The sequence below is a fragment of the Schistocerca nitens genome, chromosome 9 (genome assembly GCF_023898315.1).
Source record: "Schistocerca nitens isolate TAMUIC-IGC-003100 chromosome 9, iqSchNite1.1, whole genome shotgun sequence".
NCBI classification, from domain to species: domain Eukaryota; kingdom Metazoa; phylum Arthropoda; class Insecta; order Orthoptera; family Acrididae; genus Schistocerca; species Schistocerca nitens.
In genome coordinates this window covers 432863892-432887964 of record NC_064622.1, presented here as the reverse complement: position 1 = coordinate 432887964, position 24073 = coordinate 432863892, and the positions used below count along the sequence as shown (strand labels likewise).

Here is a 24073-nt window from a genome sequence, read left to right as displayed (position 1 = left end):
TGCATTATGAACAGGTGCTCGATCGTGTTGAAGGATGCAGTCGCTATCTCCAAATTGTGATTCAACAGTGGGAAGGATCAGTGTAGGCCTGTGATGTGATGGTGCCACGCAAAACAACAAGGAGTGCAGGCCCACGCCATGGAAAACACGACGACACCGTACACCACCGCCTCCGAATTTTACTGGTGGCACTGCACACGCTGGCAGACGACGTTCACCGGGCATTCGCCTTACCCACACCCTGTCATCGGAACGCCACGTTGTGTGCCGTGGTTCGTCACTCCACACAACGTTCTTCCACTGTTCAATCGCCCAATGTTTACGCTCCGACGTGAGGCGTCGTTTGGCATTTACCAGCGTGATGTGTGTCTTATGAGCAGCCGCTCGACCATGAAATCAAAGTTTTCTCACCTCCCACCTGTCATAGTACTTACGGTGGATCCTGATCCAGTTTGGAATTCCTGTGCGATGGTCTGGATAGATGTGTGCCTATTACACATTACGACCCTCTTCAACTGTCGGCGGTGTCTGTCAGTCAACAGACGAGGTCGGCCTGCACGCTTTTGTGCTGTACGTGTCCCTTCACGCTTCCGCTTCACTTCGGGAACAGTAAACATAGGGATGTTTAGGAGTGTGGAAATCTCGCGTACTGACGTATGACACAAATAACACCCAGTCACCTACCTGACTACGTTCGAAGTCCGTGAGTTCCGAGGAGAGCCCCATTCTGCTCTCTCACGATGTCGTGGCAGTAGGTGGCAGCAAAATGCACATAATATGTGGAAGAGAGACGCCCAGTAGCTCGGTACGGGCTTTTGTTGAAGTTTCGAGAAGATACCTTTACCGAGGAGTCAAGCAGTATATTGCTCCCTCCTACGTATATCTCGCGAAGAGACCATGAGGATAAAATCAGAGAGATTAGAGCCCACACAGAGGCATCCCGACAATCTTTCTTTTAACGAAAAATACGAGACTGGAATAGAAGGGAGAACCGATAGAGGTACTCAAGGTACCACCCGCCGCACACCGTCAGGTGACTTGCGGAGTATGGATGTAGATGTAGATATGAGAAACGTATGTTTTTGGGGTGTTCTGATACTTTTGATCATATGGTGTATATTAAGATACTTGTTATTAATAACTTATCCCAATTCAAAAATAACAGCGAAGTGCGTAGCTCAAACACTAGAAGAAAGGACGATCTTCACTTTTCTGGGTTAAATCTGACTTTTGCACAGAAAGTGGTGAATTATGCTGCCACAAAAGTCTTTGGTCGTTTACCAAGTAACATTAAAAGTCTGACACCTAGGCAAATAGCATTTAAAAACAAATTAAAATAATTTCTAAGTAACAACTCCTTCTATTCATTAGACGAATTTTTAGGTTTAAAGTAGTATTTCAAAAAATACCGTATACTAAACTGACACGTTCCACATCATTACGAAATGTCATGTTAATGATCTAGGGCACAAGTATTAATGTAATGTATTATCACCCAGCCATGCCACGGAAAGCAGCATCTACAGTTTGTTCTATCATGGACAGATCTGGCCACAGGTGTACCTCAAAATCACACTGACAGTTCATAGAAACATGTGACACTTGTGGACGAGTGTTGTCCTGTTGAAAATGGTACCACAATACTGCTACACGCGAAGTAACACATGAGGACGCGGGATGTGTGCTGCCAGAGTTCCCTGAATCACTACCGGCCGTAACCTGAATCCCATACACGATTGCTCCCCAAACCGTGACGCCAGGAGCGACACCATTGTCTCTACAAAACAGTCGAAGAATGGGACCTCATGCCATCTAACCGCCGTACTCGTTACTGATGGTCATCTGGAGTAGTGCAGAATCGCGTTCTATCACTGGACACAGTGCGACGCCATTCAGCAACAGCCCGTACTTCCCGGTCACGCAATACGCAGCCGTTGTGTTAACGGCAGCCGACCGATAGGAGAGTAATTCCAAAGTCTCCGACCAATGGTGTGGGATGGCATGATATGTTGCAGGGAGTCCATTACTTGATCTCGGACGGCACGCGTAAATGTGACGGGGCTACGGCGTTCTCGGTACACAATAAGGCGATCCTCGCTTGCTGTGCTCAGACGTGGTTGACCACAACCTTGATTCTGAACTATTTTATGAGGGTCTTTGCCATGTTACACAAGTGTAGCTAAAAGAGTTGCATTCGAGACTGTGATAAACTAATGCTGTTACGGTAAGTTGAATTATTAGACTGAAAGTGAAGACGTTGTCTATCTTTGATGGTTGTGTTGAAAAGAGAGAACTATTTGGATGGGATGCGTCAGGTAACTTGTTGTGGTGTTTGTGTGCCGTTGCTTTCGAATGTGTTTCACGTGAAGGGCACTTTAACAGTTCAAAATGGTTCAAATGGCTCTGAGCACTATGGGACTTGACATCTGAGGTCATCAGTCCCCTAGAACTTAGAACTACTTAAACCTAACTAACCTAAGGACATCACACACATCCATGCCCGATGCAGGATCCGAACCTGCGACCGTAGCAGTCGCGCGGTCCTGGACCGAAGCGCCTAGAACCGATCGGCCACCGCGGCCGGTGCACTTTAACAGTGAGCATATTAAGTGAAAGAATGAATGCACAAATAGCAGTATTTTCAATCTTCTATGTAAAAACAGGTCACTCATCAGAAAGCCCCAACCTGTGTTTGAGAGTCGGAATCACAAATTGCCACAACAAATACAGGGTGTTTATAAATGAATATCGGTGTTTTAACGCTTTATAATATTTATTATATTAAACTTACAGTTATAAATGATATGACAAATTAAAGAGCAACTCAAACAGTTTTACCAAGAACCTTATAAATGTTCAATGTGAGCATCATTTGTCACACGGCACATAGCCGAGTTCTTTCCAAACGTTGATAAGTGTGTCTTCAGTGATTGTAGTAACAGCTGCTTCAATCCGGTTTCTTAATTCAGGGAGGTCAGCTGGTAGCGGAGGAACGTACACACGATCCTTGATGAAGCCCCAAAGGAAAATATATCATGGCGTTAGGTCGGGTGAACATGGAGGCCATGTCATTGGGCCCCTTGCGGCTTATCCAGCGCTTGGGTACAGTGTCCACCGGATAGCGGCGGAAACATTGCGCGCTGCGCATGCGCACTGGTGCCAAACACAACTGTTTGAGTTGCTCTTTCATTTGAACATCATTTATAACTGTAATTTTAATGTAATAAATATTATAAAGCGTCAAAACCCCGATATTCATTTATAAACACCCTGTACAATGCTATTTCGTCAGAGTGTTGTGTTCGTTTATTGTTTTGGAATTGTACTGTTTACACAAATGGCGAGATTCCGATTACACGAGAGGGGCCTCGCAATTTAGTGCGTTAAGTGGCGTAGGTCGCGTCCACACCTGTCATAACAGTGTTATGACCGCTAAGTGCAGTGCCATTTGCAGAGGAGTGGCCTACCTGCAGGCGTTCATTGCTATAACTGTACACACAACAGAGTTTAAAGAACGATATCGCGAAACCACTGGAGGCGACAGTAATGTGTATTTGTGTACAGACAACCAGTTTCGGTCAGAAGAAAGGAAGGTTCCTGAAGTAATGGTATCGTTGGCTTGAGGATGGTCACCTAACGAAAGCTGCAGTAGTAGCTTTTAGTGGCTTCCTGATGTCGTTCTTTAAATATACTGCTTGACAGAAAAATGAAGCACCCAGAAGACACAATTAAACGAATTGATATCTCAACTTCCCTAACGAATACTGGAATTAAATAAAATGGTAATTCTTATGTCGCTTAGCAGTTCACAGTTCTAGTATACACTATTGCGGTACCACTCGAATTGAAAAGAAACGAAAAATTTATAAAGAACAGTAAATTACGAATACAGAGTGATTTGCTAAATGGGGACAAACTGTAGGAAACGATCGGTGAAACTATGAGGAATAAAATAGCTCACATGGACATTTGGATAGAAATACTTTCCAATGGAGATTCACTCACCTGAACAAGGAGTCATAGCTTCTTTGACTGTGTAGGTTTTAATAAATGCAAGCACACATTCGGACACACCAGGCAAGTGGTAGTGATCTGTCTGTCCCAGTGTTTTAGTCATACAATGAAGGATTTCAGGCCGCCCAGAATGGCCAAGCGGTTCTAGGCGCTTCAAGTAGATTGATTTTGTATGTTCTGGGACACTAGGAAAATTCTGTAAAAAATAAAAAAATCTCTTGTGACTACGTCACTCGAGATTTTCTTACTTTTCACAAAATCGTCCTAATCTCCCAGAACATACAAAATCAATCTACTATCTCTTTTACCTAATAATAATATAATATAATATAATAACATAATAGTTATAATAAAAATCATTTATTTTATATACATTTCCCATAGGTGAATGTAATGCAGTTACATAAATTAGGTAATTAACTATTGTTTTAAAAAAAACATTTCAAAAAAAGCATTTATTAGATCATTTTCTTAGCCCCAAAACTTGTACTATTTTTGACTTCTGTGAAAAACGTGTCCTTTAAAATTATTTTTAAAACAAATTTTAAAAAAAGCATTTTTGTAACTGTTTCTTAACCCCAAAAAATGACCTATTTTTGACTTATGTGAAAAATGTGTCTTTTAAAATTATATTAAAGAATAAGTATATAAAATTACTTACTTTCTGCTTTAGCAGCCATGTGATTATTATGAGTTGTTGTTTGTAAATGTTTTTTTAAGGATACTTATTTACAGTTCTACCACATTCACAAGTAACTTTAATTTTCTGACGTTCTTTCCAGCATTCTTTACATACATAACAATGTCCACCCATTTGATATTTATCTTTACAAAATTCCTCAATACCTTTTTTAATCATACATTGACTACACTGTCTTAACTGTAGCTTAGTGTTGTCCATTTAAATAAAATGAAATTAATTAGAAAAATAATTTTTTTTTAATTTCACATCACGAATTCAATATCATGAAATTCATCATTTATATTTTTAAGTTTCTTCATTCCTTTATATTTCAGCTTCATTTGTCCATCTTCAAAAAACTGTGTATCCCAGTTAGTAATTGATTTAACATATCTATCTGGTAAAAATATTTTAAACTCATTATTAAGCTCCAAACAATTTTTCCCCATATCTAGTTTTTAAATATTCACATCCAGTAACATCATATAAAAATTAATCTCTAACTCACTAATTTTTTAATCTCTTTCGAGACATTTAAATTGTTAAACTTCTTGATCAGAGTCTCCATTTATATAGAAACAATTTAATAGATTTATATATAAATTTTTTTACATTTTCAATAATGATTAGTGTCCATATGGTAATGTATCTATTTTATTTTCCAATACATATCTTTTATTACCATAAGGACTTAGTGCTTTTTTATTTACTTGAATTGTTTATATTTCATGTTTTTCACTTCTAATTAAATTAAATTTTCTATATTGATCTACATTGTTAAATAAACAATGTTTGTAATCTTCTGAATGTATTTTGTTTTTAACAACATGTTTCCTAATTCCTTTAGATTTCTTTTCTATTTTGGCACCAACTTTACAAGCATTTATCTTTGCTGTTAAACTACAAAATTCTTCCATTATTTTTACATTACATTCATCTTTCATTTCTCCAACAACTTTCTTATTTACTTGTGGAATACCAAATATATTATCTGCTAGATAATCACTTGCATCAAAGCAATCAATCATTAATTAATCATATCAAAACTAATATTGTAAATATAACTATCTGTATCTTGATAACATAATTCAATATTTTCCCGATATTTAGGTTTCATAACTCTATAATGAAAATCATACATTAATTCTTTAGATAAATCAAGTATACTTAATCCAACATAAATAGGTCTATTAAATATTATTTTCGTTTTATTCATGTGAATAGGAGCTAGATTTCCATTAAATGTAGTTCTATGTTTAAAGTTTGGTTTAGCTACAAGTTTATCACACATTTTACTATCTGAAACTAATTTTATATCTTGTCTATTTCTTATATTTTCCATACTTTTACCAAATGCAGTATTATTCATTTATGTATAGAAATCTTTTTCAAAATCATTTGTAGCTTTAGTTCTTAACTGAGTGTTTAGATCTATATACTTATTTAACCAATCAGATTGTTTAAATTTTAAAACTTTATGTATTTTTGTAAGTTCATTCCTAAAGATAAATATTGTTTAAGATTTCTATAAAGTACTACATAATTATGTTTTATATCTAAAGCAGTTATTAATTTACTTTCATTTGTACCTGGAACAAGTTTTGATTCAGGAGCTAATGGTAAATCTTAATGTAAATCATGTAATTCTTTTGGATATTCTACTTCAAATATATATCCATCTTGACTATTGTTTGACATTTCACTTATTTTTCTACAATTAAATTTATTTGGTTCATCACATTTAAATCTGCCATATGGTAAATATTAGTTTATAGCATAACCATATAAATTATTTGCACCTAGATACATTATATATTTTATATTTCTTTGTATTATAATCTTTTAAATATTTATTATTTGTTTATATCTTTTACAACGTTATGAAATTCCACCTCTTATTCCTTTTTCAACCATTACAAGCATATCATAGTCATATAATAATTCAAGTTTCTTATTAGTAATTTTTAACATTGCATCCCAAGATAAATCTGGTGCTGTAAAATACCAAGATGGATGTATATTATAAGTATTTATACATGTTATTCAAAAAATTTTCAGAAACATCACTTACCAATAATACATCAGTTTTAAGATATAAATCATGATATACACTAAGATTATTAATATTGAATTTTTCCCAAACTAATTTTGCATGTTCATAGTCTTCATCACTTACAGCACAATCATTTAATTCCCTATAAAATTTACCTGTTGTTGGTAATTGTAAGTTAAACAATTCGGGAGAAAAATACTTTTTAATATTTTTTAATTGATTTTTCTTTAATTTTTGATGAAAGTTTATCAAGTGCAGAAGCCTTAAATCTAAATGTATCAACAAACCTCATTTTTAATTTTTTTGTATGTTTACCAAAACTAATATATTTATTTTCATTATTTGGTATTAGTTCTATTTCTTTATCATATAACCAAGTTCTTTTACAAAAGGATGAGAATCATAACCAGATAAATTATGTAAATAAATAGGTACAAATTGTTTTAGTTTTAAATTACAATTATTACATAATGGAGAGTGATATTTTCCAGTGAAATGATCATGATGATGTACGTTTTTATTCTTTTTTGTATAAGGCCATTTACATAGTGTACAAATTGTAGATTTATGAAACATTTTATATTCATCAAGTGTAAGTGGTTTCATTTCTTCATTTTCAGAATAAATTCAACCAATTTCTTCAACTTCCTTGTTTTATAGATTCTATAAATTTTTTATGACAATTCGGTCCTGTATAAACAGCAGCATCTTTATAATTTCGATATATATATATTTAATATAGTAACAAATTCCACTTGGTTCATGTTTTTGATATTTCATTGAATATGGTGTTTCTGGATTTGGTTCGCAATTATCCATTTTTAAAAGTAAACTTTCAGAATCAGCATAAATAACAAATGGAACTTTTTGTGTAAATTGATAATTTTTAAAATTTACAGATTATCCTTCATCTGGAACTTCAACTGTTAATGGTTTATTAGTTAAACGGTTTGTTGTATGATTATCTACTTTTTCCTTACTATTAAAATGTTGTGTTGTTGTGGGCTGGTTTGATGCAGCTCCCCATGCTACTCTATCCTGTACAAGCTTCTTCATCTCCCAGTAACTACTGCAACCTACATCCTTCTGAATCTGCTTGGTGTATTCATCTCTTGGTCTCCCTCTACGATTTATACCCTCCACGCTCCCCTCCAATACTAAATTGGTGATCCCTTGATGCCTCAGAACATGTCCTATCAACCGATCCCTTCTTCTAGTCAAGTTGTGCCACAAACTTCTCTTCTCCCCACTCCTATTCAATACCTCCTCATTAGTTATATGATCTACCCATCTAATCTTTAGCATTCTTCTGTAGCACCACATTTCGAAAGCTTCCATTCTCTTCATATCCAAACTATTTATCGTCCATGTTTCACTTCCATACATGGCTACACTCCATACAAATACTTTCAGAAACGACTTCCTCACACTTAAATCTATACTCGATGTTAACAAATTTCTCTTCTTCAGAAATGCTTTCCTTGCCATTGCCAGTCTACATTTTATATCCTCTCTACTTCAACCATCATCAGTTACTTTGCTCGCCAAATAGCAAAACTCCTTTACTACTTTAAGTGTCTGATTTCCTAATCTATACCCTCAACACCACCTGACTTAATTCGACTACATTCCATTATCCTCATTTTGCTTTTGTTGATGTTCATCTTATATCCTCCCTTCAAGACACCATCCATTCCGTTAAACTGCTCTTCCAAGTCCTTTGCTGTCTCTGACAGAATTACAATGTCATCGGCGAACCTCAAAGTTTTTATTTCTTCTGCATGTATTTTAATACCTACTCCGAACTTTTCTTTTGCTTCCTTCACTGCATGCTCAATATACAGATTCAATAACGTCGGGGAGAGGCTACAACCCTGTCTCACTCCCTTCCCAACCGCTGGCTCCCTTTCATGCCCCTCAACTCCCATAACAGCCATTTTGTTTCTATACAAATTCTAAATAACCTTTCGCTCCCTATATTTTACCCTGCCACCTTCAAAATTTGAAAGAGAATATTCCAATCGACGTTGTCAAAAGCTTTCAGTTAGTCTACAAATGCTAGAAACCAAGGTTTGCGTTTCCTTAAACTAGCTTCTAAGATAGGCCGTAGTGTCAGTATTGCCTCACGTGATCCAATATTTCTACGGAATCCAAACTGATCTTCCCCAAGGTTGGCTTCTACTAGTTTTTCCATTCGTCTGTAAAGAATTCGCGTTAGTATTTTGCAGCCGTGACTTATTGAACTGATAGTTCGGTAATTTTCACATCTGTCAGCACCTACTTTCTTTGGGATTGGAATTATTATATTCTTCTTGAAGTCGGAGGGTATTTCGCCTGTCTCATACATCTTGCTCCCATATGGTAGAGTTTTGTCAGGACTGGCTCTCCCAAGGCCGTCAGTAGTTCTAGTGGATTGTGGTCTACTCCCGCGGCTTTGTCTTGACTCAGGTCTTTCAGTGCTCTGTCAGACTCTTGATGCAGTATCATATCTCCCATTTCATCTTCATCTACATCCTCTTCCATTTCCATATTGTTGTCCTCAAGTACATCGCCATTGTATAGACCCTCTACATACTTCTTCCACCTTTCTGCTTTCCCTTCTTTGCTTAGAACTGGGTTTCCATCTGAGCTCTTGATGTTCATACAATTAGTTCTCATTTCTCCAAAGGTCTCTGTAATTTTCCTGTAGGCAGTATCTATCTTACCCCTAGTGAGATAAGCCTCTACATCCTTACTTTTATCCTCTACCCATCCCTGCTTAGCCGTTTTAACTTCCTGTCGATCTCATTTTTCAGACGTTTGTATTCCTTTTCGACTGCCTCATTTACTGCATTTTTATATTTTCTCCTTTCATCAATTCATTTCAATATTTCTTCTGTTACCCAAGGATTTCTACTAGCCCTAGTCTTTTTACCTACTTGATCCTCTGCAGTCTTCACTACTTCATCCCTCAAAGCTACCCATTCTTCTTCTACTACATTTCTTTCCCTCATTCCTGCCATTTGTTCCCTTACGCTCACCCTGAAACTCTGTACAACCTCTGGTTTAGTCAGTTTATCCAAGTCCCATCTCCTTAACTTCTCACCGTTTTGCAGTTTCTTCAGTTTTAATCTACAGTTCATGACCAATAGATTGTGGTCAGAGTCCACATCTGCCCTTGGAAATGTCTAACAATATAATACCTGGTTCCTAAATCTCTGTCTTACCATTATACAATCTACACTCCTGGAAATGGAAAAAAGAACACATTGACACCGGTGTGTCAGACCCACCATACTTGCTCCGGACACTGCGAGAGGGCTGTACAAGCAATGATCACACGCACGGCACAGCGGACACACCAGGAACCGCGGTGTTGGCCGTCGAATGGCGCTAGCTGCGCAGCATTTGTGCACCGCCGCCGTCAGTGTCAGCCAGTTTGCCGTGGCATACGGAGCTCCATCGCAGTCTTTAACACTGGTAGCATGCCGCGACAGCATGGACGTGAACCGTATGTGCAGTTGACGGACTTTGAGCGAGGGCGTATAGTGGGCATGGGGGAAGCCGAGTGGACGTACCGCCGAATTGCTCAACACGTGGGGCGTGAGGTCTCCACAGTACATCGATGTTGTCGCCAGTGGTCGGCGGAAGGTGCACGTGCCCGTCGACCTGGGACCGGACCGCAGCGACGCACGGATGCACGCCAAGACCGTAGGATCCTATGCAGTGCCGTAGGGGACCGCACTGCCACTTCCCAGCAAATTAGGGACACTGTTGCTCCTGGGGTATCGGCGAGGACCATTCGCAACCGTCTCCATGAAGCTGGGCTACGGTCCTGCACACCGTTAGGCCGTCTTCCGCTCACGCCCCAACATTGTGCAGCCCGCCTCCAGTGGTGTCGCGACAGGCGTGAATGGAGGGACGAATGGAGACGTGTCGTCTTCAGCGATGAGAGTCGCTTCTGCCTTGGTGCCAATCATGGTCGTATGCGTGTTTGGCGCCGTGCAGGTGAGCGCCACAATCAGGACTGCATACGACCGAGGCACACAGGGCCAACACCCGGCATCATGGTGTGGGGAGCGATCTCCTACACTGGCCGTACACCACTGGTGATCGTCGAGGGGACACTGAATAGTGCACGGTACATCCAAACCGTCATCGAACCCATCGTTCTACCATTCCTAGACCGGCAAGGGAACTTGCTGTTCCAACAGGACAATGCACGTCCGCATGTATCCCGTGCCACCCAACGTGCTCTAGAAGGTGTAAGTCAACTACCCTGGCCAGCAAGATCTCCGGATCTGTCCCCCATTGAGCATGTTTGGGACTGGATGAAGCGTCGTCTCACGCGGTCTGCACGTCCAGCACGAACGCTGGTCCAACTGAGGCGCCAGGTGGAAATGGCATGGCAAGCCGTTCCACAGGACTACATCCAGCATCTCTACGATCGTCTCCATGGGAGAATAGCAGCCTGCATTGCTGCGAAAGGTGGATATACACTGTACTAGTGCCGACATTGTGCATGCTCTGTTGCCTGTGTCTATGTGCCTGTGGTTCTGTCAGTGTGATCATGTGATGTATCTGACCCCAGGAATGTGTCAATAAAGTTTCCCCTTCCTGGGACAATGAATTCACGGTGTTCTTATTTCAATTTCCAGGAGTGTATCTGATACTTTTTAGTATCTCCAGGGTTCTTCCATGTATACAACCTTCTTTCATGATTCTTGAACCAAGTGTTAGCTATGATTAAGTTATGCTCTGTGCAAAATTCTACAAGGCGGCTTCCTCTTTCATTTCTTAACCCCAATCCATATTCACCTACTACGTTTCCTTCTCTCCCTTTTCCTACTACCGAATTCCAGTCACCGACGACTATTAGATTTTCGTCTCCCTTCACTATCTGATTAATTTCTTTTATTTCATCATACATTTCTTCAATATCTTGGCCATCTGCAGAGCTAGCTTGCGTATAAACTTGTACTAGTGTAGTAGGCATGGGCTTCGTGTCTATCTTGGTCACAATAATGTGTTCACTATGCTGTTTTGTAGTAGCTTACCTGCATTCCTATTTTTTATTCATTGTTAAACCTACTCCTGCATTACCCCTATTTAACTTTGCATTTATAACCCTGTATTCGCCTGACCAAAAGTCTTGTTCCTCCTGCCACCGAACTTCACTAATTCCTACTATATCTAACTTTAACCTATTTCCCTATTTAAATTTTCTAACCTACCTGCACGATTAAGGGATCTGACATTCCATGCTCCGATCCGTAGAACGCCAGTTTTCTTTCTCCTGATAACGACGCCCTCTTGAGTAGTTCCCGCCCGGAGATGCGAATGGGGGACTATTTTACCTCCGGAATATTTTACCCAAGAGGATGCCATCATCATTAACCATACAGTAAAGCTGCATGCCCTCGGGAAATATTACGGCTGTAGTTTCCCCTTGCTTTCAACCGTTTGCAGTACCAGCACAGGAAGGCCGTTATGGTTAGTGTTACAAGGCCAGATCAGTCAATCATCCAGTTGCCCCTGCAACTACTGAAAAGGCTGCTGCCCCTCTTCAGGAACCACGCGTTTCTCTGCCCTCTCAACAGACACCCCTCCATTGTGGTTGCACCTACGGTACAGCCATCTGTATCGCTGAGGCACGCAAGCCTCCCAACCAATGGCAAGGTCCAAGGTTCATGGTTCATGGTTCATGTAGTAAACATAAATCACAAAAAATTTTTCTTCAGTATGTTTAGTCATATGACATGATACAAGTCTAGATAAATTTTTTATATAGCAATAATGTGAATTATTATCTTTCTTAAAATAAAGTAGAGTTACATGTTTTTCTTTTTTAGATTTTATTATTTTTAATGGATAAACTTGATAATTTTCATCTTCATCATCAAACGAATAAACATTAATAGATACATTAATTATTTTCTCTATTTTTGGGATATGATCAACTAGTACAGGAAATTCATTATTTTCAAGTTTTTTTATCAAGCTCAAGACCACCATTTTTATATTTTGTTATTCTTTCTGGATGTACATCTACAGGAAACAAAGCTGCTTTTATAGACCATAAAAAACATTTTTGATCTTTTTTTCACAATAACACGTTTCTTTATTTTTAATATTATCTGGTAAATCAATATAAGATGATCCTCTCAGTGCAACATGTTTGTTAATTGCTAGTTGTAAGCAAATTAATCTATTTAATGACCATCCACATCCCTGTGCTTGAAAATTAGATATATTTTCCAAAATATTTCTTTTAAGATTATAATCTTTTTCTGTCAAAATATTATATTTTGGTGTTTGTTGTCCCAATTCTTGAACTTTATCATTTGTTTCAGCCGTTTGTAGTTTCTATTCACAATATAAATTAAAATTTATCTTTACACCATGATGTACTTTCAAATAGGCTTTAACAATTTAAAAAAAATTTGTTTTTACAGCATTTAAGAAATGATTAGGATCAAGTATATATAAATTATTTTCTAAATTTATAGTTTGTAATCTTTTTCGAAATGCCTTTTCAACTTAGTAATCTTTAATTTTCTTCTATTTTTTGGTTTTACAAATATATTTGTATAAAATGGAAATTTTCATTTTATTGGTTTATCTTCTTTAGTGAGAAAAACATAAAATAGTAACATTTCCCAAAGATGTTCACTATATTCAGTTTTATTATTTTCAACAATATTTGTTTGATTATCACTTACTTATTGAGTGACAGCTGTCGCAGTCTTAGACCTGTGTTCAGGAATATAAATATTAACGATATTTTCATATTTTTTACTTACTTCAGCTAAATAATTTTTATGAATTTCACTTGTTCTAGACATATTATTTTTAAAAATTTGTGTATTATTTTCACTTACTACAGATGTATTACTTGTAACAATATTAGGATGTTACTAATAATAATTGAATGATTACTAATAATAAATCTAATTAAATCAGCTTTACATTAACTTGATTATCCTCGTAAATAATTTATTCTCCAAAATTCATGAAGTCTTATAACAGGAATTGTTGTAGTAGATTAGCAAGGTGTTCTAGTTAACCAGCAATGTTACTTTCCATTTTGCTCTTCTATTTATTACAAAAAAATTTATTAGATTTGTAAAAATCTTACATTTATTATTGTGTTTATCCTGATGTGATGGATTTGTATAAAAACAATTTAAATCTTTAATTTCTTGAAAAATTTTACATTTCTTTTTTTCTTCACTTATAACTTTGTCATTATTCATTGTAGATTTAGATTTTTCATCATTTTCCATTTTGTATGTTCTTCACTTGGATTTCGTCTTAAATGTTCTTTAAAATAATATTTAGCAACACTTTTTCCACATACACAAGGGATTCGATTTTTATTATAATTTTCTACATGATATTTATTTAAACATGTTCTACATTTAGTTCTCTTACCATCTTTTGTATAGTTTTGTAATGTGAAATTATCAAATGATTTACGTGTATTACAATATTTACAAAATTTAGTTATTGGGGAACAATGTTGTTGAACTTGAACGTGCTCCATCTATATAGAAAAAAATTTATTAGAATTGTAAAAAAATATTTTTTACATTTTAAATTATTCATATAAATTATTTTAAAACTAATCGTAACCAATAATAATCATCATCATAATCACCATAATAAGCTGCTTCATCTTGATCATCAAACATAGCATTAATATCAGTTATTTCATATTTTTCTGGTGCTTTGTTTTTAATAATAGTTCTACAAAGTAGACAATTTTCTTATTCCTTTATGCATTCATCAATGCATTCTTTATGAAAAATATGATTGCAGCTTGTTTTAACAAATTGATCATTATTTTCATCACTTAAACAAATAGGGCAATCAATTTCACATACCTCAAGTAGTACATAAGTATCTTGTTCATTTGATTGCGTTTGGATTTGGTTCTTAATTTATAAGAAATAACTTAGCTTTATAAAAAGTTAAATTCTCTAATTTTTGTACTGTATCTTTGAATATATTTATTCCTTTAGAAGTTAATTCAGATGTTTTATGACAATCAATTCCAAATAAACATAAATCAGTTGTACCAGCTCTAACTACTTGTTTTGTAAATTCACTGATTTCATGGAATGTATCGTCTTTAAAAAAATTCAACAAACCATTTGAGTATCTAAATGCAGAATTCATTTTTGGTGGTAATCCTGGAAATTCTCTAGTTATAGTACCTCATGATTTATATCTAAAAGTACATTCATCTATTTCTACATAGAAATATTCGTTAAAGAATAAAAATATTCTGCCTGAATAAGTGTTTACTATACCATCCAATAAAAAACTTTTATGTAATCCCCTAGTAGTTATTGACTTTGCATATCCTGAAATTAATTGTAATGTGTGTAAATTTACCATATAAAACATATTGTCAACAAATATTACAATTTCACCACTTTGTCTTTGATATATTCCATCTATTTTTTGAAAAATCTTGAGGTACAAATGTTAACCAATTAGTTATTAATTGCAGTTTATTCTCATCAATCAGAACGCACTTATTATGAAAAATGTACAAAATTTCACATAATGATTCAATTGGTTCAATTGGTTCAATTGATTTAGGTGACATAGTAGTAGTATTTGTTGTTGTTATTATTGTTGTTATTTGAGTTCCATATATACTTTTAATAGCATCAATATCATCTTGAGATAATTCTAAGTGTGAACCATTTTAGTAAGGATACATTATTGATTCAAAATCATCTGAATGTTCTAAACCTAATTCATGACCAACTTCATGTACTAAAACTTAGAATAGATTTGTTTGATATTTTGATGAATTTTTATCAATTTCCAAGTACCAGTTTTCATCTTTATCTGTATGTATTTCTAATGGATCATTATTCCTGTTTGGAAAAAAAGCGTGACCTAACACATTTCCTATTCCATCTAACTCCTTTGGACAATGTTGACCATTAAATTCATATAAATGTATTCGTCTTTTACGTGTAATTAAAATATCATTGATATAATGAATACATTGAATACCACTATATTTCTGCCATAAACTAAAAGCTGCATTTGTTAATTCCAATACTCTTATATTTGCTCCTTTAAAATCCCATTTTATATCCTTTTTATTCCATTAATACGCACTGGTTGTGAAACTATCAAATGACTCTTTTACACTACATCTAGGTTGGTTTATAAAACTTATAGTTTCTTCACTTAATTTACCAGTAACCTCAAGATTGTGTGTTAGTTGAAATAACATTAATGATTATTTAATAATTCATCTCTAACTTGGATTATTTTAGTTTTTGGTGAAATATATAAGTAACCAAAATCAATTAAATATTTAGCTACCTTATTCTTTTGCATTTCTAAGCCTGGTGCAGATATTATTGTTTTCACAAACAGCAATAACAAAAATATCTTCATTTAAATAGAATTAAAAATAATATAATACATAAAGTTATTTTCATTTTATAATTTAATTTTATCATTAATACAAATTACGAATTTCACAAAACTAATAAAAAATATTTCTCTTAAATGGAATCCATGTTAAACAACAAGCTTACATGCAACAATAAACAAGTTTTAATGATTATTGATGAAGAAAATACTCGATGGTTTAAAGCAAATGATATTGCTGAAATATTAGAATATAAATACACAGATCAAACAATTAGTAAGAATGTAGGTAAAGATGATACAAATTTATTGGAAAATTTGAGACCCATCTGGCAGACGGGTCTAACTTATAATGAAATAAGAACTATATTTCTTAATGAATCTGGATTATATTCTCTGATTCTTTTGTCTAAAAAAGAAGAAGCAAAACAATTTAAAAATTGGTTACTCATGAAGTTTTACCATCAATTAGAAAACATGGCGAATATAAGATTAGAAAAGAGATGATTGATGCTTATAAATACCAAATAAAACAAGAATTGAAAACAAGAATTGAATAAATAAAACACAGAAATAATTCAATAAATAGGTGGTCGAATCAAAATGAAAGATGATCATATTCAAAATTTGAGAGAAACAGTTCATACTGCTTCAGAAATAATAGGTAAAAGAAATGAGGAAATAAATAATTTATTACCACATGTAGTTCCTAAAACAATTGATGACAGTTTAAGATCCACATTCATTGCTTTAAAAATATTTGATGATGAATGTGAGTATAACTATTATGTCATTAGAACACAAAGAAAAAACTTGCAGATACAACTCTATAAAATTTAAAATTGACATCAAATTGTGAAGAAATATTGAGACTTAATTACAATCCCATTTCAACAAATATGTATCAAAGAATGAAAGAAAATTTGAGAATTGTCTGTCATCAGAACTATTTGAATAATTTGAATAACTATACAAAACAATTGATTCTTTAAACTCAACATTTATAAAATGACTTTATCTTTATTTACCCAACTGTTATGTGAATTAACAAAACCAAACCATTTAACATAAACTTTATCTCCTTCCTTTCTTAAAACTTTTTCAACTAAATATACATCTGGAAATATTTCGTTTTCTGTAGTTCTTGTTCATAAAATTTTCCTTTTATATCTTTTAATTTTTATGTAACTGGATTAGAATGAATAACATTTTCAATTTAAAATACTTCTGTTGACAAATTAGCTATATAACCTATTTCAAAAAGACCTTTAGGTTTACTAAATCTAACTTTATCACGTCTTTTTAAATTTAGATTCCTCATTAGACACAATGTTACCTATTTTTAATTTTTTTCATTTACTTCTATTGGTTTCATTTTTATTGTAAAATGTTTTGTGTTATTGCATTCATCAATTAGATCTTTAACTAGATTGATCTATTTATAATTTTCTTGTTAAGCTAACTTCTTCCACACCTTTTCTTTAAGTTTCCGTTAAATCATTCAACAACAGATGCTTTTAATTCTGAAAAAGTTGAATAGTGATTAATAATATAATACTTTAATAATTTTTTAAATTCCTTGTTATAGAATTCTTTACCATTATCTGTTTGTAAATTATTTGGCCATCTATCTATAAAAAATTTTGAAAAGCATCAACTATATTTTCAGCTGTTTTAACTTTAATAGGAACAGCAAATGCATATTTAGAAAAACATCTATTATTGTTAATAAATATTTATAACCTTTGTTTATTTTAGAAATAACTTTAAATTACCAAAACCCATTTAAACTAAATCAGCTTGCCATAAATCATCTATACCTAAAGTAACATTTCTTGTTTTAAAATTCTTTCTCATTGGTTTATGTAATTCATTAATTATATTATCACGAATATTATTTGAACCTTCATCAGCATTTACAAACTTTTTAACAAATTTGCTCTTTTTAGATTTACCAACTGTACAAAGTCCCGCAATTCTATGCCTTTCATTTTTAGTTGTTACTCTATGCGGATTATGTGTATCAGTAAACTTTTTACTTTTAGACAATAAATATGATAATCATGTGAAGTATGATTTTCCATTTATATAGTTAAAAATATATTAAAGTTAAAAGTTTAAATTGTTTCACCAAATATAATTAACTTTACATCAACTGGAAAAGTTTTAAGAGAATCTTTAACAGAATCTTTTGATTGTACATATGAAAATGTTGATTTGCCTACCAGTATTGATTGATTATTATTATTATTACTTCATCAAAATTTTGTATTCTTTCTGTATTGTAATATAATTCGCTTTTTCCAAAATAGTCTACTAATTGCTTTGGTATATTACCGCCAAACGAATCAAAAACAACTTTTTTGTCTTTATATTTATAATAACAAATCCAATGTGTACTAGGATTTTCAGATGAATCTAAATTTACTATACCACATTCAATTTTAAGTGGCTTACTTGGTAATTCATCAATGATATATACACCACGAAAGTGTTTAATTATTAATTGTTTAGTAAGTTGTTCTATATCAAAATTACTTAATGCATTAGGATATTTATTAATTACTTTTTCGAAATTTTTTTTGTTTCCTTTATTCCACTTCCTGCTTTCTTTTCCATTTTTAAGTTATGTCGTTTTTGTTCTTCTAATTCTTTATCAGCTTTCTTCTTGTTTATAACTGCATTTGCAATTGCTGCAGATCCACCAGCTAAAGAACCAGTTGTTGCTAAATATTGTAATTCAGCTAATAATAATGGTAAAAATCCGCCTTCATGTTGTGTTAATCCTTGACCAGCTTTCTTTTTTGTTAAGTATTCAATAATTTTTAATAAACGGAATAGCTAATGTTACAAGTAAATTTCCACCAACTTTCTTTTCTTTTTTTCTTTTTTGAACATCTGTTAAAAATGGTTCAATTCCATTTAATTGTTCATTATTTAACTTTAATTTAGTTGTCATTGGTTTAGTTTTGCCACTAGGTAGCAAAGTATAATCAATTGTAAAGTTATTAATTTATATAGTTAAAATTTTATAAAGATTTTTTAAATTTATAATCCCCAACCATTTTCATCAACATTATTTCCCATACCAAATTTTCGTTTTCCATACATTATTCCTCTAACTGCTGTTGCTGCACTTTTTCACCAAATGAAGCATCATTTGCATACATTCCTTATTTTGCAGCTGATTGTAGTTCTTTATCAGCTATATGTCTTTTTTCCAAATCTTTATTATCTCTATAAGCAATATCATGTTTTTTACAAGCTTCTTCTGATGGATTTATACCTTTATCACCTATAGGTAATCTTTCTTCTAATTTCGTCCTTGGACCACAAAATCGATAACCAGGAAGATGCATTTGAAATGGCAGTTTGTCAGTTAAAGTATTAACAAATCCTTTTTCCATATTTATCACTTTTCCAAAATGTATGTGGAAGATTATTTAAAAATCTAATTAAATATGTAATTCCTTTTGGATTATCAATTACAAAATCACTAAATTTATTTGTTAACATTTTTGCAATACTAACGTTTTCATTATCATAATTCTTATTTTCAGCTAATTCTTCACCATGAATTACTGCTAATCTATCAATTAATTGTCTAACATCATTCATCCAAACATATTCAATTGATTTATCTGTATATTTTTTAATCAAACAATTACCTTTTCGTTCTGGAGAACTAAAATCTGAAGAATTTGTAGTTTGTCTTCATAAGTTTGGAAAATAATCATCAACAATTTCTTTTATTAAGTATTTATATTTATTACCTTTACTTGATCTTATTTTACTTGGATTATTATCAGAATATAATGCTCCAGAATTATATAATATATCTGCATAATTTGATAAATCAACAGAATTAAACTTGTCATTCATATCATCTATAGTAATTAGTTTTTCAGTTAGAAGTCTGACTAATCCATCTGTACCTTCATATGTTTTTTCACCAATTTTTAATTTATCTCCACTGAATTCAACAGGTAAATTACCAACATATTTGAACATGCCAACAGGTTTTAAACCAAAAACTTTATCTTCACTATGATTAATGTACTTCAACATTCTTTCATTAACATTTATCTTTTTAGTTTCGTTTATCTTTTTTTTTCATTTTGATGACTACTTGATTCTTTTTCTTCTTGGTATTTATTTAATACATCTTGAATTTCTGATTCACTTAATGTATAATCATATTTACCAGTAATATCATCAGGCCAATCTTTCAATGCTTTAATTGGTGATAAATCTCCAGAATCTTCTATATGATGACGATATAGAATCATTTGTTTTTCAACTTCGCTATTTTCTGCAATTGCTTTAAGAACATTATCTCCTAGTCCTTCGATTTCTTGTTTGACTTGTTCAATTACATCAATATCAGGTTGATCTTACTTTTTATATTTTTCATATTCTGTTCTTGGTTGCTTTTTCCAAAGCTTAAATTGTTCTTTTAAATTTTCAGCTTTCTTTCTGTTTCGTTTAGCTTGTTTAACAACTTTTTCATCGTACTTTATAAACATTTACTAAGGAAGAAAAAACATTAATTATGTTACGCTTATGTAAACGTTATGTTAATGTATATGTCTATGTTTAACGTTTATGTTTATGTTTACATTCATGTTTATGTTTAACGTATATGTTTAAAGATTATGTATAACATTTATGTTTATGTTAATGTATAATGTTTGTGTTTATAAAAATTAATAAGGTAACATGTTTTACTTATACATCTATCATAATAATAACAACCACATGTGTCTGGTCGACATGTAGGATTACATCAATTCGTAAAATGTTGACCATAAATTGATTCTACTTTTTCTGATAATTCATATTTTTTTAAGTAATAAAGAGCGTCTTTAAATTCATTTATATGTTTAGGTAAAACATCATCAGCATGGTCTAACAGATATGTAATATCATTTTCTTAAGTGGCCATTTATTAGAGATAAAAATAAGATTAAAAAACAGCCGACCAGTTGCAAAGGATAAAGTAATCTTTACCTAGGTTTCGATAGATTTAAATCTATCTTCTTCAGAAGGCGGCCTGAGGACAATGAACATCGTAATTTATATTAGAGGTATGAAACATAAGTCAAGAATAGAGTTTAACATATATTAGGAGAATCTTGTATTACAAAAAATGAGAAGGAACACTGGTACTTACAGTATTACATTAACATGGAGTGATATGTCATTGTCATTTTACAAACATCTGCATAACTCCATTAGTCCAAATAAAATATAGCCCTAAGAATAGGGTTTGTCAGACAAATAAAAATAAGTACATAGAAGTTGGGGAGCGTATAAGCGACTGAGTAAAATCGGCCAGCGTAGTAGCACTGCAGCTAGGGCAGGTGGCGCTCAGGTAGCGTACTGAAGCAACATGTAAAATATCAATATTAATTGCGTCCTTAGATAGAGTGACAATAAATAAAAGGAAAGCATATAACACTCCCGTTATGACATTGTGGGAGCCATAGGAACAATAACGTAGATACATATATAAAAAAGGCAGGTGGCGCTTACGCCGTGAGTCACTTGCAGTGGCATATACAGCCAGAATATAAAAGTTATATTACCATAATAGTGAAGCACATAGAACGTATATAGATCAAAACTTTAGGAATAATCAGTAATGGCTTTTAAGACATAAATTACGAAGCCTGGTCAACAATCCAGTTAATATACATTCTCAGGGAGCCAAGGTTTTAGAATAAGAGAAAATTACATGAGGGCCGATGTAGTGGCAGCCATACATCGTGAGAAAACCACATTACATAAAAGGTAGTGAGCTTAAAGATTTGAAAGTGCATTATAGCTTCCTGAGGAAATAGACTACTGAGGTTACCAACATTAATGTTATATATTAAACAGTATGGGTTTAAAGCCTTCGAAAAATTGTCTACAGGCAAGGTTCAACTGATCGTTCAGTATATTACCGTCTTTGAGCTCTAGATGTTTAAAAATAAATAACTCTTCCCATAGATCTAGTTTCCGTCCTTTGACTTGTCTGTGTAGGATAACTGTGTCTTCTAACTGTTTAGGCGTATGGCCGGCTATCAAGAGGTGTTCAGCAAAAGTAGAGTTGTGAATATTCGCTCCTTTTTTACCTAATAGATGTTATTTATATCGTATTTTCACAGCTCTGCCTGTTTGACCAATATAGTATGAGGGGCAGTTATTACAGGTTAGTTTGTAAATACCTGAATTAGAAAACCAATCGCTGGCAATCTCTATTGACTGTACAAGATTTCTTTTTAAACTGTTATCTGTAGAGAAGGAGACGTTACAGTTATATTTTTTATTTAGAAGACGTTTAATCCTATATGATATGTTACCCAAGAAAGGGATGGAAATAAATTTTTTAGTTTCTGTGGTATCTGTGGGGAGGTTATTGCTCAAAGTCGAACAATTTTGGGAAATTTTCTTATTGAGCAGGTAATCGATCATATTCTGGTTGTATCCATTATTAACAGCGATTGCTTTGATGACATTCAATTCCTTTTGTTGATCCGCAGGCGATAAAAGAGTGGTTACCATTCGGTGAATGGCGGAATGAAAAAACGCCAGTTTATGAGATTTTGGATGAGTTGAGTCAGCAGGAATGACATTATCTGAATATGTTTCTTTGCGGAAAATATTGAAATGGAAGGTATTATCTTGTATAGAAATTGTTAAATCGAGAAAATTAAGTTCACGTTTATCATTTTGAAGTTCTTTTGTGAAGGAAATTTTTTCATGTAAACTGTTGAAAGTATTGAAGAGCTGCTCTAACTCATGGTCAGTGCCATCAAAAGCAATGAAAATGTCGTCAACATAACGTGCATAATATCGGATTTTGTGGCGTAATTCTGAACTTGAATTGAAGAATGTTGTTTCCAGGGCGTTAATGAAGACCTCTGCTAGAATACTGGGGCGAGGGGGCTACACATTGCTAGACCATCTGGCTGTACATACATTTTCCCGTTAAATATGAAATAATTGTATTTTAAAATGACCTTAAGCAAACCAATGAGTTCCGCAATCTGAGTTTCACTTAGTTTTTTATGCTTAAGCAGATTCTCTTTTACAAGGTCTATGGTTTCATCAACCGGGACATTTGTATAAAGGCTGACAATGTCGAAGGACACCAGTCTAGTGTCAGGTGTACATCTTACAGATTGAATATTGTTAATTAATTGCTTACTGTTTTTTACAGAAAAGTTATTTTCAAATGTGAAAGCATCTTTAATTTTAAAATGGAGGCGCCTAGCAAGAGTGTGATGTGGACTGCCTATACCATTCACTACAGGGTGGATCGGGTGATTTTGCTTATGCAGTTTAAACTGACTTCTGAGCACGGGTGGTTTCGGGTTCATATTTATAAGCCCTTTCTTTTGAAACTTATTGAACAGGCTGAAAGAATTAGTTAAAGTACGCCGGATTTCATTTTGCAGTTCAGCAGTAGGATCTACAGTAACCTCAGTGATGTCGTTTTCCTCAAAATACTTTACAGTCTTCTCTATATATTCATTTTTATAAGCCATGACAGCGGTGTTCCCTTTGTCACTCTTAGTGACTAAGGCGTCGTGCTCTCTAAGTTTATGATTAATGCTTTTTACTATACTATATTCACCCGACTGCCTATTAGGAAATAATTCAATTTCTTTTTCTATTATGTTATTACATTCATAGGCACATTTGACTTGCTCCGTTTGCTCTAATTTGAGAGATTCTAAACCGATTTTTAGATCTACAATAAGATTACAGATAACTGGATAATTGTCGAGTTTAGCAGGCAAGTTATATTTAAGGCCTTTACACAACAAGTCATTCTCAGCCTGCGTAAAAGTAATATTGATTTTATTTAGTACTCTATCGTAAAATAGGTGGTTAACACTATTGTCTGCTGTATTAACAATATTACTTGTGGTCCTATTACTAAACTTCAA

At 33.6% G+C, this 24073-nt stretch overlaps 1 protein-coding gene across 1 annotated transcript in view; it reads left to right on the top strand.

The window, feature by feature from the left end:
* The window catches only part of LOC126204422 (rab-like protein 2A), a 188110-nt gene that overhangs the window by 114890 nt on the left and 49147 nt on the right, over positions 1–24073 (top strand). The window lies entirely within an intron of this gene.